A 17,829-nucleotide genomic window follows, 5' to 3' on the forward strand; every position below is an offset into this window, starting at 1 on the left:
ACCTGACCTCTTGTACCAAAATGGACAGTGAAACCTTTTGATCTCAATTGGGATGCATTCTGGCCATTCTAGAGTTTAAATGTACTGAGATGCCAAGCAATGTAATCTGCAAAGTTTATATACTTGATAGACTTTGTCAGTGTGCTTTGATGTATGTAGTATGGTGCTTACTGAACGTGTGATTTAGCAGAGTAGCCTTCCATTCTTGCAGTATGTACTTACTTTTGTGCAAATGCACCTGTATTCACGGATGAGAAATTTAAAGGCCAGAAATGTTGTCATCATCTGCTCGGAGAAGTTGATGTGGACCTGGGACATTCATTATTGAGTGTGGCTAAGGTACATCAGTATGCCTACTCATGCACCTACATATAAAAATGAGATATCATTTTTCAGAATAACATTATTTTAATGAGATAAAAGGCTAGTAAAGGTATGATTAAGGGGAGCTCCCTGCTTGGCTTGATTTAATCCTTGAGGTAGTAGAGGTTTTGCCTCATTCTATATTTTTATAGAATGTATTTATGAGCTTCTAGTTGCACTTTTGCAGAAAGGTGCACTTCAACCAGTGTAATAGATTTAAGATAAACTAAGCAGTATTTTTGGAGAAAAGCTAAAAAAGTTTAAATTGATGACTTGTCTGGTCTTAAAGTGGTTGTAGGTTAGAATATGAAGTGATGTTTCACTCTTCAAAAATCCTTTACCAGCACAAGCTATGTCTGTCCAATTGCAGGAGAACTGAAGCTTCAGAGATATGATATCCTGTGAGAACAGGATGGAGCTCCTGTTCTCACCGTATCATGATTAATCACATTATTGTTATCATACCAGCTTCTTGTGACTTATATGTGAAAGTCAAATAGCCAAAAGCTGAATACATTTTACCCCGACAATATAAAAAGCTGAAATAATGAACATTCAACACATTTGGAAAAAGAAGCTTGAGCTAACATCAGAAGTTGAGTAAGTTTGGCTTATATTCTTGTTATTCTTTGTATTTAATGTACTGGAATATAGCTTACTGTAGTACAGTTAATATATTTGATATTTATATTAGAACATGGAGTGTAGTAATAAATACTGGTTGGTTAGGATATTTTAGTTTTGTTACTATTTTCAATAGTAAGAAACTTATAATACTGAACATAATCTTATTTTTATTAAAACAGATATAAAATGTAAGATTGACCACTCTGGCTGGAGTAGAAAAATGGAGGTGAAGGATTTAAGTCCTGTGAAAGTATATTGTTGATGATACAATTGGTCCTTAGTCTGTTACAGTAGTGGTACTTGAAACCAATGTGCATATTTTGCTCCTACAATACTATTTATAGTAATACCAGTCATTTACAGTCTATTTTCTAATGGTCTCCTCATAACTGTTCAAATTTTCACAATTTTCGGCCAAATGCTGCTGTAAGCTACTGGCTAAAATTAGTGACAAATCTTCGGCTCAAATGCATGACAGTTTAGTCAAATATACAATACCTATGAAATATAGTGGCGCAACAGGGTGCATAAATTATCTACATGCTGTCGCTGAATGCTAAAAATTACATTCCTGAGTTTTCCCAACAGATTGACATGAGTAGTAAGAGTAAGAGGTCATTATTTGGATAGCAGCATCAGTAGTTATTTCAACAAATAGATAAACGAAGGTGAACTGCATCCTGAAAAAAAATATTTAAAGGCTATGCACACAATACATTTTTAATGTTAGAGGGCATCCATAATTGACAGTCAAGCTACAAGACAGAAGAAGAGGTCATTACTGTCTGTTAGGCCAGCATCCCAAACATAAACTCCTAGAACTGGTAGAAGAGTTCTTCGCCTATTGCAGCTGCCTTTCCTATAGAGCGAGTATTCCTCACAGGTATTCAGATGCCCCCAAGTCTTAAACTCTAAGTAGTAGGTGCTGAAATTTGGCAAACACAGTGTCGGTGGTAGGAGGGTATCTAGAGACCAGACGAGTCCAGGGTGAAACAAGGCAACCGGCGGACAAGCAGAATCCAGAAGCTGGCAGTGGTCAGGGCAACTGGCGTTCAAGCAGAGTCTGGTAGTCAGGCAGTGGTCAGGGCAACGGGCTTTCAAGCAGAATCCGGTAGTCAGGCAGATGTCAGGGTCACAAGCACAATAGCAGAATGCGGTAAACAGGCATGGATCACAACAGAAGGTAATCAGATAGGAACTGATAGTGTCAGGAAGCAAGCAGATCAGCAAAACAGTGATTCTGAACCTATAACTGGCAGGGAGGCTAAACCCTCCCTCCCTTAAATAATGGCAATATCCAATCAGCTTTTCTCTTGACAGCTGTGTTGGCAACAGTCGTGACGCACAGCAGAAAGAGCAGACGGGCCATGGCGACAGCGGCTCGTGACACTGTCCAAATGTGAATTGTGAAACTAATACTCTTGACACCTGAATTGTGGTATAGATAAAAATTTCTCGCTCTGGTATTCCATTAAGGATGTCTGTTGAGTTGATTCGTACCGAGGGAGCTGTTGATACTAGAGTGTCCCTCCTCTAAAACCTTTACATAATACAACATAAATCAGTGCTACACCTATGATACCTTTTCTATGGTGTGCTGAATTATTTAGGACATGATAAGTACAATGTAAATAAATCATTATTTATTATGTGATAACATGCTGTGTACAATAGGATCAATTATTCAAATGCAATCCAATCACAATTTAAAAACATACACACATCCAATATTCTGTAATATGGATGATTACCTCCGCATAAAAAGATAAGAATAAACAACATAATCTCTTATTCTCTATCAACTTCCAAATGTCAGTAACCAAAGGTGGCCTCAAGTATATCCTGTCCAAAGCGATAGTCCAAACCAGATATACAGTCCAAAGGAAGTAATTATTCAGCTGGGCACAAAAGGGGTAGTGTCCTAATATCTGTCAGTTTAGACGCAAGTCAATAGTCGATGCAGAGGTCTTAACAATCAGGCAGATGGTAAAACAAGACCTTACTTACAGGTGTGATGCCCTGATCTTGTTGGGTCCCGACCATCGTTCCGCTTGTCCGCGCGCTGTCTCTTGCCTTTCAGATGTATTAAGTGTCCTCTGCTCACCCTGCTTATGTCGTTGCCCATGCGTATGCGTGATTCTCTGTTTCCCACAGTCAGTGCTGTTCGCTGATTCTGTCTAGTGCCGGATACGGAACAATAATCCAATTACTAAATAGTCAAGTTAATGTCACCAAAGCATTTCAGTCTCAACTGTGGAAGCCTTCCTCAGGGTTCTTTTGGGTAAATCACCTGATGTTGTCGACTTTTGTGTTTTGGAAGGTGCTGCTCACAGTCATACAGCACAACACCATATTTTTTCTCCACTAAATACTTCAGATGTCACACTCACTGATACTGCCCCTCGCAAAATTTGAAATTTTCACGGAAATTACGCTTTGAGATCCGAATTTTGCGCACTAAACCAAGGTGGAACGTGTACTGCCTCTGATTTCCAAAACCCGGATCTGTTGGATTAGACAGAATTTGTACCGCTCATCTCTAGTATATATTTAGGATTTAAATCATGTGCAGGGTGATTGCTATAATAAAAGAGCAATGCAGAATGTACATATAGCATATTAGAAACAGGTCTCTTAGTAAAAGAAATTATGCTGTTATATATAAATACCAATTAAAACATTACTATGATTAAAAGTTGTGGAGTAATCAGAGCTGGACATTATACAAGGTATGAGGACAAGATTGTAGAATATCTTCAGTGTGCTGGATGGATTAATGATCCAGTGAAGAAGACAGGATTATGATTTAGAATGGGTGAAACTCAAAAAAGAACTGGACTTTTACTAATTCATGTACAAACCTTAAAAAAATAGTTTTAAAAAGCTACAGATCAAAGACATACCCCAAAATGTAAATAACTTCCCCATTTGCAACAAGTTTGAGTAAACAACTCTGGTCATGTGGTCTGGTGCACAAAAGTGTGGCCTTGCCGCATAGCAGGTTTGGGTTCCACATAACCAATGCATCCACAGACTGCCTGCCATCTTGTGACACAGGAAGTGATGAGTGTTCATACTGTCACCTCAGCTGTCATTGGTCTGTGGACAACCACTCAGTGCCTGCCTAATGCCCTCAACAGAACAATAGGTTGTAGCTTCACTTTACAGAGTAGATATTTGTCTTACTGATTCCTATCAAAGATGTTTAGCTAATAAGGGTGACCTCACCTCTCGTCCTATACAACCCAACTCTGGATTGCTGGGACTCACCTCTGTGAGATTGAAAAGTAGAAGTGAAGAGTGAAGTGTCAGATTTTTTTATGACGATGAACAGCTTCAAATTTACATTGCATCAAGTAAACATTGCATTTACCAAAACTCATTAAAATATTTAATCTGTACTTGAAATTTGGTGACTGCTCTATTTTAAATGGCTCTTAAGTTAACTGATAGAAATATAAACTATATTCTATGTCTAAAAAAATAGTTAGCTATGCTCACTATCAGAGTGTATCTAGACATGACTTTTCACCTCCATTTTCAGTGGGCCAGGTACACGCAATTATCTATCTACAACCAGCCTGTGTGACACAAACATGCTGTCATAAGTTTTTTAATTAACAAGCATTAAGAACTCCCCATACTAATCAGTTCAATTCACTGCCTTGGGCATATAATGTGAGGTTGGACAATAGGCATAGATGACTGTGCAGAATAAGATACATGTTAGATAATGTTTATTAGACAGTGTATCTAACAAAGTGTTAATTCCTATTCCTATATTCAACAAAATAAATAAGTCTACACTTATTCGGTATGGGGATGATGAAATAACTTGTACATTTTGTATACTTGTATAAAATAATTTCACTGTGTTATTAAACAGATTTCTAGAAGCCGAAGATGATGCCAACATTGAAAATACTTCTGACAGTTCTGGCCTTGACCTGCCTTGTACAACTTGGGACAGCAGAACAGTGAGTTGACATATTTATTGAACAACACTATGTTTGTGCATTTAAGTTCAGCTCCTTTCAGTTTAAACTCAGCTTATTTCATTGTGAAAATGTAGAAGATAGCTTATAACGCATATTGTCACAAGAGTATTTTATTATTTTTCTGTTGTACTTTGGTTTTATGTAATGTTTAAAACTACAATCAGTGAAATTAATTAAAAAGGCTAACTGGTGTTTATGGAAAGCTATAAATACTCGAATGTACGAATTGGTACCAATTGGATAGCACGATGACTTAGTGGTTGGCACTTCTGCCTCAAAACACTGGGGTCATGACTTCAATTTCCGACAATGGCCTTATCTGTGTGTAGTTTGTATGTTCTGCCTGTGTTTGCGTGGGTTTCCTCTGGGTACTCTGTTTTTCTCCCACAATCCAAAAACATACTAGTAAGTTAATTGGCTGCTATCAAATTGAGCCTAGTCTGTCTGTGTGTTGGTGTATGTATGTTAGGGAATTTAGACTGTAAGCTCCAATGGGGCAGGGACTTATGTGAGTTCTCTGTACAGCGCTGCAGAATTAGTGGCGCTATATAAATAAATAAATGATGATGATTATAAATGTACAGCATACAGTTTTGGTATCATATCCGTAGCAATCAGGCGATTCTTCTGGTCTATTATTTGTTTCAGTTGCAGAGTGCAAACCTCTAATAAACTGTGAGTCCAATATATAGACAAACATTCTGCTAGGACGTGAATAAGAAAGGTGTTAGGACTTCTCACTATCTCTCAAGGGGTTAGCACCAGTGATAGCATTGCTATCATTAGAGGTAACCGCTGCAGCAATAATATTCTCCAGCTTTGCATGCAGAATTCTATTAAACAAGGATTGCAGCGTTACATGTCCTTGGAGACTGGCCCGGCGAAGCAGTAAGTTATCACTAAGCTGCCTAGGCGACATTACCTTAGTAAATTGTGGTGATAAACTATTTTCTATCACTAAGTTATAAAATCAGCCCTATCATTGCAGATTAATATATAGGCCTTATCTCTTTTTCTTACTCAGAAATATCAATTATTGTTTACCAAACATCAATTTTCTTCCATAAAATGTCCCTTTTCTTTTGTTTTCATCAAATTATGCTTTTTATTTTCATTCAGTTGCTTGTAGTTTTGATTTATTCATTCTCTTTCATCTACCATATTTAAATGATTTTTTTCTATTCACTGTCATCAAACATCATTTGTTATTTTCATCTATCAAATGTTACTTAAAAAGTGACACTTCACCAAAAATGATTACCCCCGTGTCATGGTTTTAATTTTGATTTGAAATTACTGTATTTGCTCACTATGACTTTTTTTCTCCTTGGTCTAGGGAATATGAAGACCAGAAGGAGACTGAGGAACCGGAGGTACAAGATGATGATGCATACGATCCTGACGATGCTGATACAAGAGAAAAAAAGGATTTGCTTGGTAACTTGCTTGGGACGGTTGAGAAGACTGTCTAAGATTTCAAGTTGAGAAATACATATTTTTCTTGATTATTGCGCTATAACATCATGTGAAATATTTTTCTTTCATGGTAAATGTAGCAATAAACATTTCCAAATATGCATCAACCTTATATAATGTGTACTGTTTTTTATTATGTGAGTTCCTGGTCCCCTATTGTGATTATGAAATCTATGTATACAACAGTGCATGCAGTTCCTCATTATAACAATTTATTCAAATACTACAATCTACTATATTCACTGTCAATGCTGTTAAAGAGTGCTGTGTATTTTATAGTGAAGGTATTCAGGGATAAAAGTAAACAAATATGACCAGGCAGCAGATTTGTAACAGTCTCCCACATATGTTCCACTCCACTGGTAGGTGCATTTTATACAGAATTCCTTCACTCCATCCACCATGAAGTGGACACACAAAAATATGCACATTAGAATGGTTTACATATTCACACAGTAACTTACCTGCCAGAGGTACCTGAATCCAGCAGTCTTTTCTTTAGGTTTTACCCTCATATGATCACCTCCCTCTTCTGTCCACTACAATGGATCAATTTATAGGCCATACCATTTGCATCATGGAAAGCTCTCACTAGGCCCCGTTATCCACCTCCTACCTTTTTCCTCCTCCTCCTTTCACCTCCCTAGCCTTCATCCATTCTCCTTCTTCATTTTCTTCTACCTCCTTCTTCATCCTCCTCCTTCCTCTTTTTCCTCCTTCTTTATTATACTCCCGCCTTTCCTTCATTTTTTATCCTTCATTCTTCTCCACTTCGTGTGCTACATGAAAAAACAGTCAATATTTAACTTATGTGCAAAACAGAAAAATAATTTTAACCCCTTGCATTGTAACATGGTTTTCTCCAGCAGACTTAAATAAGAAACTTCTTAATTTAAGTTCCTTAATGAATCAGGCCCATAATCTTTAGTTTGCCCAGTTCCACTTGTCCACATATCTGTGGTTAAGTGTACAGTGGGTAGAATGGCATTTTGCAGCCCAATAATTAAATTTTTACGAGCATTATGGTAGAGCTGAGAAATAGCTTTTCTATTAAACTGGTGTTGTGATGGAAATCGGTAACGGGGACAGAAGACCTCAAGTAAACATCTAAAACCAGCTGCATTAATAGTGAATATTGGACGCAGATCTAATACTAGCATAGTGCCATGGAGTCTGTGATCTGCTTTGTGACTGGGTGACAGCTTTCATACTTGCCTCCTCTTGCAAAGGACTGTTTAACAGTCAGTTATTGTAACCTACTAGTAGTCTTCTTTTTGGTCTGATTCTGGGATGAAGATCCACCCCCAGCAGTAGCAGCAGCAGCAACAGTAGGACTGATGCTCAAGAATTCTTATGAGGAATCCAGGATAGTGGATGAGTCATCTAGCCTTAGCAACTTGGATTCATTACTAACTCCGATCGCGACTGAGGATATTGATGAGGACGGTGTTGTGGGTGTAGATTGCAAGTGTTAGGATCTAGCTGAGAGAAGGGTAGAGAAGGGAAGAGACCTAGCTGATGATGGACTGCTTGCTGGGGTTTTTTAACATAAGTTTCCAATTTTCCCAACAGCTTGCCATGAACTCACTTCAAATGGCGTAACTTGGTAAGGTTCCTAGATGGTTAAGGTCCCTACCTCTACTGACTGTGGCTTTACAAATGCTACAAATGGCTAGACAGCTCTTGTCAGAATATGAGTAAAAATAATTCCACACATAAGAGATGGATTTTTTGGTCTTGTGCCCAGGCATGACAATGGCCTTCTTCTTACCACGTGCCACTTATACAAACAACATCATCCTTACACACCTCTTCATTAGCGCAGCTACACAAATATCCCCGTCATCCTGTTGCAATTCCAAAGTGGCATCCTCAATCACCGGCTACACTTGGGCTGTTCTTGCACACATCGTCAAAAATGCTGAAAGGGGTATTCTTTCTGGGTACACTATCAGAAAGGTCAGGCTTACACATAGTACATGTGGATAGACTCTCCTCAGGGATTTGTGTCAGTTCTGAATCTAAACATACATTTTCCTCTAATGCCTTACTATTTTCTTCCAGCTCGGCTTTTACACGGAAAAGTATTTGGGCACCACTTTTTGAGTCAGAATGACAAGGTCTTGCTTGGTCATGACTGACCTTACAAGAAGATGCCTCAGTGACAGTTGCAGAAATAGCACTCATAGAGAAAGGCGGAGGCCTCATTCTTTCCTTGCCACTGCGTGTGTAGAATGGCATATTGGCAATTTTATTTTTTTCTGCAGATAATTTTGCCTGGATTACAGGTCTTTTTCTCTTGACTAAGGTAAAATGTGTTTTTTTACATTTTTGTTTCCCTGACATAAAAACACTATACACTTTAACATAGGCTTTAGCATGGTGGGGTACCTTTTTACGATGGGCATCTCTCCGATCCTGGATACGCCAACAGGAATACACCAAAGGTGTATTCCCCGGCACACTGGTAATGCTGACAGTTGTAAAGACTGACCGGAAACCGTGGCGACAAATGAAGAAGATGGCAGGTAAGGATGACGCCACTTTTAATCCGCAAATTATGTTTGCTGTTTTCATGTGCTATTTTAAGGAGCCACTGCCTGTACAATGTTATTTAGAAAGCCTAATACATTGTACAGGTGGCGCCTCCTTAATATAGCCTTCGGTGTATTCCTGTCGGTGTATACAGCATCGGAGAGATGCCCATCGTTTTAATGACTACCACCGCTTTAGCAGATGATGTAGAGGGATTACTATCACCATGATTTGTTGCAGCAGCTGCTTGGTGCTACTGGTCTTCTGTGTACTGCTGTGAATCCATTTTGATAACACAGCACAATGTGACTGCAGATTAAGAACAACACTGCCAGGCCAATTATTTTTATTTCAGTAATGGCAATTAGCAATGGTGCAATGGAACTCTCCTGAATGTAATGAGACTTTGAAGAACACTGCTACCCCTCCTCTTTCTTTTCTAGCTATCATTGTGCCCAACTGCACTAGAGACTACCAAGGACCGTGCTACCCATTCTGTGTCCCTCTGTGAAATAGCGCAGATCGCCGTGGGGACTGTACTTATAGAATCCAAAACTTGCGAGATCCGACGACGTAATGATGACATTTTGCCTCGTATTCAATTCCGAGGGCACGCTAAAGTACAGAGCCGGCTTGGCTTGGCTCTGTACTCGGATCGGCGAAGTTTGGGTGTGCTCGTTTCTCGGGGAACCAAGCCTGAGCATCTCTACTATGTGTGCTGAGCTGCAATTGATTGAGCTCAGGTCATGTAGTTACTAAATGCCGGAGCAGTGTAGACAGTGTATGTACCACCCCAGCTGCACAGTCACTATAGGTCTGAGGTCTGCATAGTTAACCAAAACAAACCAAAATGCCATCACCCAGTCTCTGGGACCATGCCAGTGTCACTTCCACCTGTGGTGCTAAGCCGTTTCGGTGGAGCAACATTTAACCCACCAAGCTTTACACATATAAACACAGAGAATGGCAGCACACTCTGCAATCCGGCTTCACAAGAAATTTTTCCGTGTTATTGAATCCCAGAAAGTGCAGTAATAATATGTATGATTTCGGGATCACATTCCTTTTGTCAGAGATACAATGTACACACAAAATAATGCTTTTTTCCCCCCAGCCCCAATGCTTCATGGATACGATGTGTCTACTGCTGCATTAATGCAGCTAATTTATCAGTTTCTTTGTGCCTGGACTTATGAGTGTTGTTCCAGGTTCTGTGAGTTCATTCAGTCCCGAACAATTACTAAACACAAACTTTTTTTGTACGAGCCGGCTTGAACTTGCATCTGCTACTTGGTGCTGACTCTATGAATTATAAGCATAAAATGCTTACGGTTGATAACATAACCAACAGACCTTAGGCATAACCTTAACTCTTAAATAAAATATAACAAAGGACACAGACAACGATTTGTTGGCAGATAACTCTTATTTACTTAAAATAAACCGTAAATGTTATGGGGAGAACACTTTACTCGATCTTGTCCATCCTTAAGCGCGCCTTGTTTCTTAAACTTAGTGGGAGATCCGTCCCCAGGTATCCTGCAACCCACACCTCTCTCACCTAATCGTAACACAGTACTTGCACTGAACCTAAGATGGCTCTTCGAAGGGCACGGGTTCCAAACGCCTGACTACCATAAATGTGCACTTCACCCACTTTGCTTATCCTGTACAGTGTTCTCCTGCCACTTTAAAGTAGAGATGGGCAGGCTCGGTTCCCCGAAATCCGAATCCATCCGAATTTCACATATCCGAGTACCGAGCCGAGCCGAGCACGCTCGGTACTTTCCCGCCCGTTCGGAAACGAAATCGAGGCAAAACGTCATTGTGACGTATTCGTATTTCTGAGCTCGGTTCTCGCGAGATTTGAAAAGCATAAATACCAGCCTCCACAGCAATCCATTGCCATTTGACATAGAGAGAGAGCAGGGTTTTAATTTTTTTTTGCACTACAAGTGCTTTGGGGTCTCCCATATTCCCTAGTGTTTAACACTAATTTTTCTGGCTGTCAAAAAAAGTCATATTTGTCAGCAGTATAAATATAAGACAATATTTTGCACTACAAGTGATTTGGGGTGTCCAATATTCCACTGTGTTTTACATTAATTTTTCTGGCTGTCAAAAAAAGTCATATTTGTCAGCAGTATCTATATAAGACAATATTTTGCACTACAAGTGATTTGGGGTGTCCAATATTCCCCAGTGTTTTACACTAATTTTTCTGGCTGTCAAAAAAAGTCATATCTGTCAGCAGTATCTATATAAGACAATATTTTGCACTACAAGTGATGTGGGGTGTCCAATATTCCACTGTGTTTTACACTAATTTTTCTGGCTGTCAAAAGTGATATTTGTCAGCAGTATTTCTAAAAAATTTTTGCACTACAAGTGCTTTGGGGTCTCCCATATTCCCCAGTGTAAAACAATAATTTTTCTGGCTGTCAAAAGTCATATTTGTCAGCAGTATTTCTAAAAAATGTTACACTACAAGTGCTTTGGGCTCATTAAATGGATTCAAAGCAGTCCACATATGAGCATAATCAGCAACCAGGTTCTGTCACCAGTCCTGATGGTAGTGTTCCCAGTACGTCATCTGGGAAAGGCGATGTAAAAGTACATAGTCTTTTTAAATCAGGGAAAAAAACCACACATCAAAAAATTTTTTACTGTGTTGAAGCGAAAAAGAAGTGTAACTGAGGAAAGGTTAACTGCCGATAGAAAAAAAATTGCCAACATGCCATTCTACACATGCAGTGGCAAAGAAAGAATGAGGCCTCCGCCTTTCTCTATTAGTGGCAGATCAAAAAATGTTACCGAGCCTTCTTTTTGTACGGTCACTCGTGACCAAGCAAGACCAAGTAATTTGGAGTCTAAAAGTGGTGCACAACTACTGTTACGCATCAAAGCCGAGCTGCAGGAAAACAGTAAGGCATTAGAGGATAAGGTATGCTCTGAATCAGAAATTACAACAATCCCTGTGGAGAGTCCATGCAACAGTGGTATGTCTAATCGTGAGCATTCTGTTAGTGTACCCATAAAGAAGGGGCCTTTCAGCAGTTCTGCTGATGTGTGCCTTAACAGCCCGAGTGTAGCCGTTGATACACAAATTGAGGATGTCACTTTGGAATTAGAAGAGGATGAGGGGGAGATTTGTGTAGGCGACGAGGGCGCTAATGATGATGTTGATGAGGATGATGCAGACAGATACCAAATTGCCTTTCTCAATTTCTATTTATATTCTAGACTCTATAACGGCTGAATAGTTTTCTATTTTACTCCTAGTGGAGAGGGGGTCTGATGCAGACAGATACCAAACTGCCTTTGTCCATTTCTTTTAATATTATATTTCTACAGCCTATGCAGGCTGCTTTTTTCTATTTAACTACAAGTGGAGGGGGGGCGGGTGTCATAGACAGCCACCAAACTACCTTGGTCCATTTATTTGTTATATTGTTCAGTCTATGCAGGCTGCTTTTTTTCTATTTAACTACAAGTGGAGGGTGTAATATACACCCAAAGACGATGGCTACATTGCCAATAATCAAAGATGGAGGAGGAAGACAACCAGGTTTGTCTGTATAATTTGCAGGCAAGTGTTAGATTTAAGGACGGCCTACCAGGGATTAAACTGTTTTTTTCATAATTTATTAGCTTTATAATTACCTCACTTATCCAAGAAACTGGTGGAGCACTAAATTAGGTTATTTTAGATTAAAAAAAATGGTATTTTTTTCAAAAATAGCAAAACAAAACCAAACAAAACCAAAACCAAAACACGCAAGGGCGGTTTGGCAAAACCAAAACACAACGGTAATCCAGATCCAAAACCAAAACCAAAACATGGGGGTCAGTGAGCATCTCTACTTTAAAGGCTGCACCAGCCTCTGGACAGCAGACCATGCAATTGACATGCTTACCAAGCGTCTCTAGATACCTCTGGGGCTAAACCACTACACCCATACCATACCATGGCCTTTGCACATTTGGCACCAAGTACCTCTGGGGCTAAACCACAGCCCGTACTATACAACGGGTTGCTTTCTTTGCTGGCCCAGTATACCTCCAGGGATGAACCACAACAGCTGTACTATTCCATGGCTGTATCTCCTTGTTGGCCCAACATACCCCCGAAGCTGAACCTCAGCACTTGTAATATACCATGGCGTAACTCCTTGTTGGACCAACATCTCTGTGGGGGTGAACCACAACACCCATACCATACCACGAGCCTGCACTCCAATTGGCTCATCATACCTCCTGCCAGCACCAACACTTCACTGGAAGAACTGACTCATGCATCCTGTGGCCATTTGTAGAGAAGCAGGAAAAACTATACCTCGAGCAGACAGTGAACACTTGAAACAAACTCGGGAACGGGAGCGAGGGATTGCTTCCCTTGGCCAAGAGAGTGAGCTAACTTCTCTCCACTCTTTTAAACTGTTCCCTTGTCCCTGCCCCTTCATGACACTTGTTTATACCTTACCACGCCTACTCACTTTTGTTAGCTCTCAGTGATCCAAATAGTCATGTACACAAAACACAACTTTTAATCTACCTCGGGCTTAATCCATCCCTCAGTTCTAATTACTGTACTCTGTTTTACAACTTGGGCTCTTGTATTCGATATGCAGCAAGATCATTCAAAGTCTCAGATGGCACATTGATTATGTCTATCTCACAATACTAAGCTCCACAGTAGTTCATTGACAGTTTGGTTTGCAGACCTCACTGACGAATGGCTGGGTTACATTGTAGCTGCGGGGTGGATGTTGGAATAGACACCACCCACAAAGTAAAGCCCAGTACAAGACAGACACATTTGGACCCAGGTGTCTCTGTGTCCCAGGTCTTCCTTTATCTTCCCTGCTTCACACAGGCTGTAAAAAAGGACCTTGCAGGACTCATACTGCTGTTTATTATGGGTCAGGGATCAATATTGCTCATATCAAACTGTCCAAGACCAGGATCTGGGGTAGACATTAAAAAAGAGTGAGTGGTCAAGTAGGGGCTGTCTGGCAGACTTTAGCCCAAGGGACAAGCACATAGCACTGGCCCATAAGTAGCAGCCCATCCTTAAAGTAGTGTTTCTTCCTCCAGCGATTCTTTATTATTATAAATGATAAATCTTAGATAATAAAATGAATAATGCAACAAAAACAAACCTCACTTTATATTGCATTTTATATGTTCCTTCTCCATACAGCACTTTTTTTTGTTTACATACCTGCCTGATTATAATGGGATTTATCGGAATGCTAAAAGCCCATTTATTTGCTTTAACCAGATTTTTTTTTGCCAGCAAAAGGGCTTGTTTTTGCTTCACCCTAAATTTTAAAAGGGTTATTAATTGTTTTAGGGTTAACCTAAACCAAATAATACTAGGGGTGGTACTGGGAGAAGGAGCAGATGACTAGGTGTCAATCTGACACCCTGGCCTAGAGCTGGATTAAGGCTCTGGGGAGCCCGGGGCACTTTAGACAGGGGGGACCCCTATGATGTAACATGGTTATCATTTTAGACAAATACATAGCCAATAATGTGTGCACTACTGTTAGGTGCACGCAGCTCTGCCTTCACTAGCGATACAATGTGAAGCAGGACATACCTCCCAACTATCCCTGTAGTCAGACCAAATCCTGACTAAGCGGGATAGTCACCTAAATTCGGGGCTGTTACACCAGACTCAGGACAATTAGTAAACTGCCCTGCTCTCTCCTACCTCTTCTTGTCACTTTCAGCACTAGTGGCTGCTGGTTGTTTTAGCTAATTTGCTGCTTCTCTGGTTCCTGGAATGTTGGATGCCCTATTTGAGAAAAAAATGGATACTTAAAATTTAAAACACTCCAACTGGCACTAGGGTAAATGTATCAAGGTCCGATTTCTTCAGCGTTTTAAAATTGCGGCACCTGTGATTTTAGTCCCCAAGTTGCCATATGTATTAAACTGCGATCTCTGATCTTGAAAATCACTGGCCATCTCTGACGATTTGCTGCGATGTCAAACACTCCCGTCTTTAGCTAACTCTCCTGTGTTTCCTGCATGATTACTAAACACATCACTGTTACACTGTTCTGTCTATAGAGCAGGAGGGCCAGCAGCTGTTAAAAGTGTAAAAATAGATAACAGTTAAAAAAAGAAAAAAAAAGCGTGGGGCCCTCCCACCCACTATTAACCCTAGTGCTGCCAGCCTACTGCTGGTGACGTGAAAATCAGGGACAAAATTTGCGTAGGCTCCCCTGATTTTCACATAACCAGCACTAGGCAAACCAACCTGGGGTGGGTGGCACTATAGCAGAGGGACACGCGGCAGGGGTCATAATGACAAACCAACCCCGGGCTGTTGGAACTTTCAATTGCTAATAGAATTGGTAATAATAATAGAATTGAATAGAATAAAATTGAAATAATAATAGAAAGAATAAGGTGTACAATTATTGCTTTGTCCCTGCTCTAATACAGCCTGTGACATAACCCTGCTCTCTCCCTCTGTCAAATGGCGATGGATTGCTGTGGAGGAGGGTATTTATGTATTTCAAATATGGCGAGAACCGAGCTCCGACTACGTCAATGACGTTTTGCCTCGATTTCGATTCCGAACGGGCGGGAGAGTACCGAGTCTGCTCGGCTCGGTACTCGGATAGGCACAGTTTGGGTGGGTTCGGATCTCGGGGAGCTGAGCCCGCCCATCTCTAGTATTAACTGACCCGAAGGGCGACTTCTGGAAGATTTACTTTTTGCACATTCTTGGCAAGAAAGAACATAATTCCTAACATTGGACGACATAGTGAGCAACCAAACCCAACGTGAGAGTGCTTCAATGGTCTTAGCTGCCCTGCCAGTTTGTTCTCATGGCATTCAGCCAAGTACAGCTTTTCTGAGATGAACAGGAACAAATAACCTGCCTGTAGGAATTTGGGAAGGAGCAATCCTCTGAAATTGTGTTACGATCCGCTGCGGTGCGCCGCATCCTGACATGAGGTAGCAGCCAAGCACATGCTTTAGTTTCTGTGCACTGTTATCCTTGTGGCATAGAGTAGGAAGGTGTAGGGACATCCTCCAACTCCAGGGAGAGTTCTCGCATGATTCTATTTGTCATTTATACATGTTCCTGGTTTTTGATATGACCTATGCTAGTTCCCAGCTAGTAATTAATTAGCAGCCTCCTCAGGCTGATTGTCAGCCCTGTCCTCCTTCTTTCTGATTTGTCCTTCACAGTATTTAAGGCAGTGAGGACCGGGCCTCACTGCCGGTTATAGTTCCTGCTCTGTGCATACTTACCTGCTCCCTGCTCTGTTCCCCTTCTCTGCCTTTGGATTGATCTTGCTGTGTATGACTTTGGACCGTGTACTGGACTCTGCTGTATTGCCTGTGACCTTGATCTCTGCCTGTTACCTGGATTCGTTGTTTGCCGCCAGCCCTGACCTTTTGCCTGGACTACACCACCGCTGCCCGCTGTACCACTTGACCTCGGCCCGTTTGGACTTTGCTATTCTTCCACCTGGCCCTCGCGTGCGCTGCGGTAGGGTTATAAACTTGTACTACTTTGAGCTTAAGACCTGGGGGCATCCGAGTACCTGTGAGTACGTTCAGCTCTACAGAAAAGGTGGCTGCTCGAGACGAAGACCTCTGTGACCTGTTCTACAAGTTTATGACACTTGCCGTCAGCCATAACAAATTGGCATAGCGTAACTCCAAGGTCTTGAGTCAAAGCAGCTTTGATAGAGGCGGACGGAATGATGGGTTGAGAGTCAGGAGGCAGAGCATGGCAAGACATGATGCTCCAAGACAATGATGTTTTTAGAAACTGGCCAAAAAGTGATTTCAATCTTAAAGCGAGTAAATAAGAGGGCCCATTGGGCTTGGCTAGGATTCAAGGTCTTGGCGCCCTGGATGTATTGAAGATTTTTATGATCAGTGTAGATGATGATTAAATGAGTCGCTTCTTCCAACCAGTGTTGCCACTCTTCGAAAGCCCTTTTGATGGCCAATAATTCACTCTTGCCTACGTAATAATTGATCTCGGCAAGTGAAATTTCCGGAAGAGATACACACAAGGGTGCAGTCTTTGATTCTGCGGGTCCTTTTGGGAAAGTATATCACCAGCCCCAACTTCTGAAGCATCCACTTTGACAATAAAAGGTTAATCTGGGTTTGGATGCCTGAGAACTGGAGCAGTAGAAAAACATTTTTGAGAGTGGAAAAACTTGCCAAAGCTGCCGAAGACCAATTAGCAGTAAGCTCCCTTGCGAGTGAGAGCAATAAGTGGTGCCACTAGTGTTGAGAATGAGTGAATGAATGTTCTATAATAATTGGCAAAACCAAGAAATCTCTGTATGGCCTTTAAGTTGGTGGGAAGTACCCAGTCCTGGACTGCCTTGACCTTGTCAGGATCCATAGAGAACCCACTATGGGAGATGACATAAACCAGGAAGGTCACACGGGTAAGTTCGAACTCACACTTATCAAGTTTTGCGTATAATTGATGTTGGCAAAGTTTCTGGAGCACCTCCCGGACATGCTGACGGTGGTGAGCCTAAAATTGTGAATAAATCTAAATGTCATCCAAATAAACCATGACAAATTTGCCTAAGAATTCCAGCAACACGTCATTGATGAGCTCCTGAAAGACCACAGGGGCATTGCAGAGACTGAATGGCATAACTAAGTATTCATAATGCCTGAGAAATGTGATTTTGTTAAACTGACGCCATTACCTTAGAGCCATTTTGTCCTTGTACAGCTTAAAGACAACTTAAATGCAGCTAGTTTATAGAAGTTATTCATTAATATATTGTTGTTTGCAACAAGCTGTACCCATCACCTTGGATAT

General features: G+C 40.8%; 1 long non-coding RNA gene across 1 annotated transcript; it reads left to right on the forward strand.

Annotated features, from left to right (window-relative positions):
- The first annotated feature begins 900 nt into the window (after positions 1-900).
- Positions 901-6,581, forward strand: LOC142140407 (uncharacterized). Its single transcript, XR_012688459.1, has 3 exons — positions 901-963; positions 4,877-4,967; positions 6,325-6,581. It is a non-coding gene; the product is annotated as an uncharacterized LOC142140407 (long non-coding RNA).
- The last annotated feature ends 11,248 nt before the right edge of the window (positions 6,582-17,829 follow it).

This window comes from Mixophyes fleayi, chromosome 2 (assembly GCF_038048845.1).
Source record: "Mixophyes fleayi isolate aMixFle1 chromosome 2, aMixFle1.hap1, whole genome shotgun sequence".
Taxonomy (NCBI): Eukaryota; Metazoa; Chordata; class Amphibia; order Anura; family Limnodynastidae; genus Mixophyes; species Mixophyes fleayi.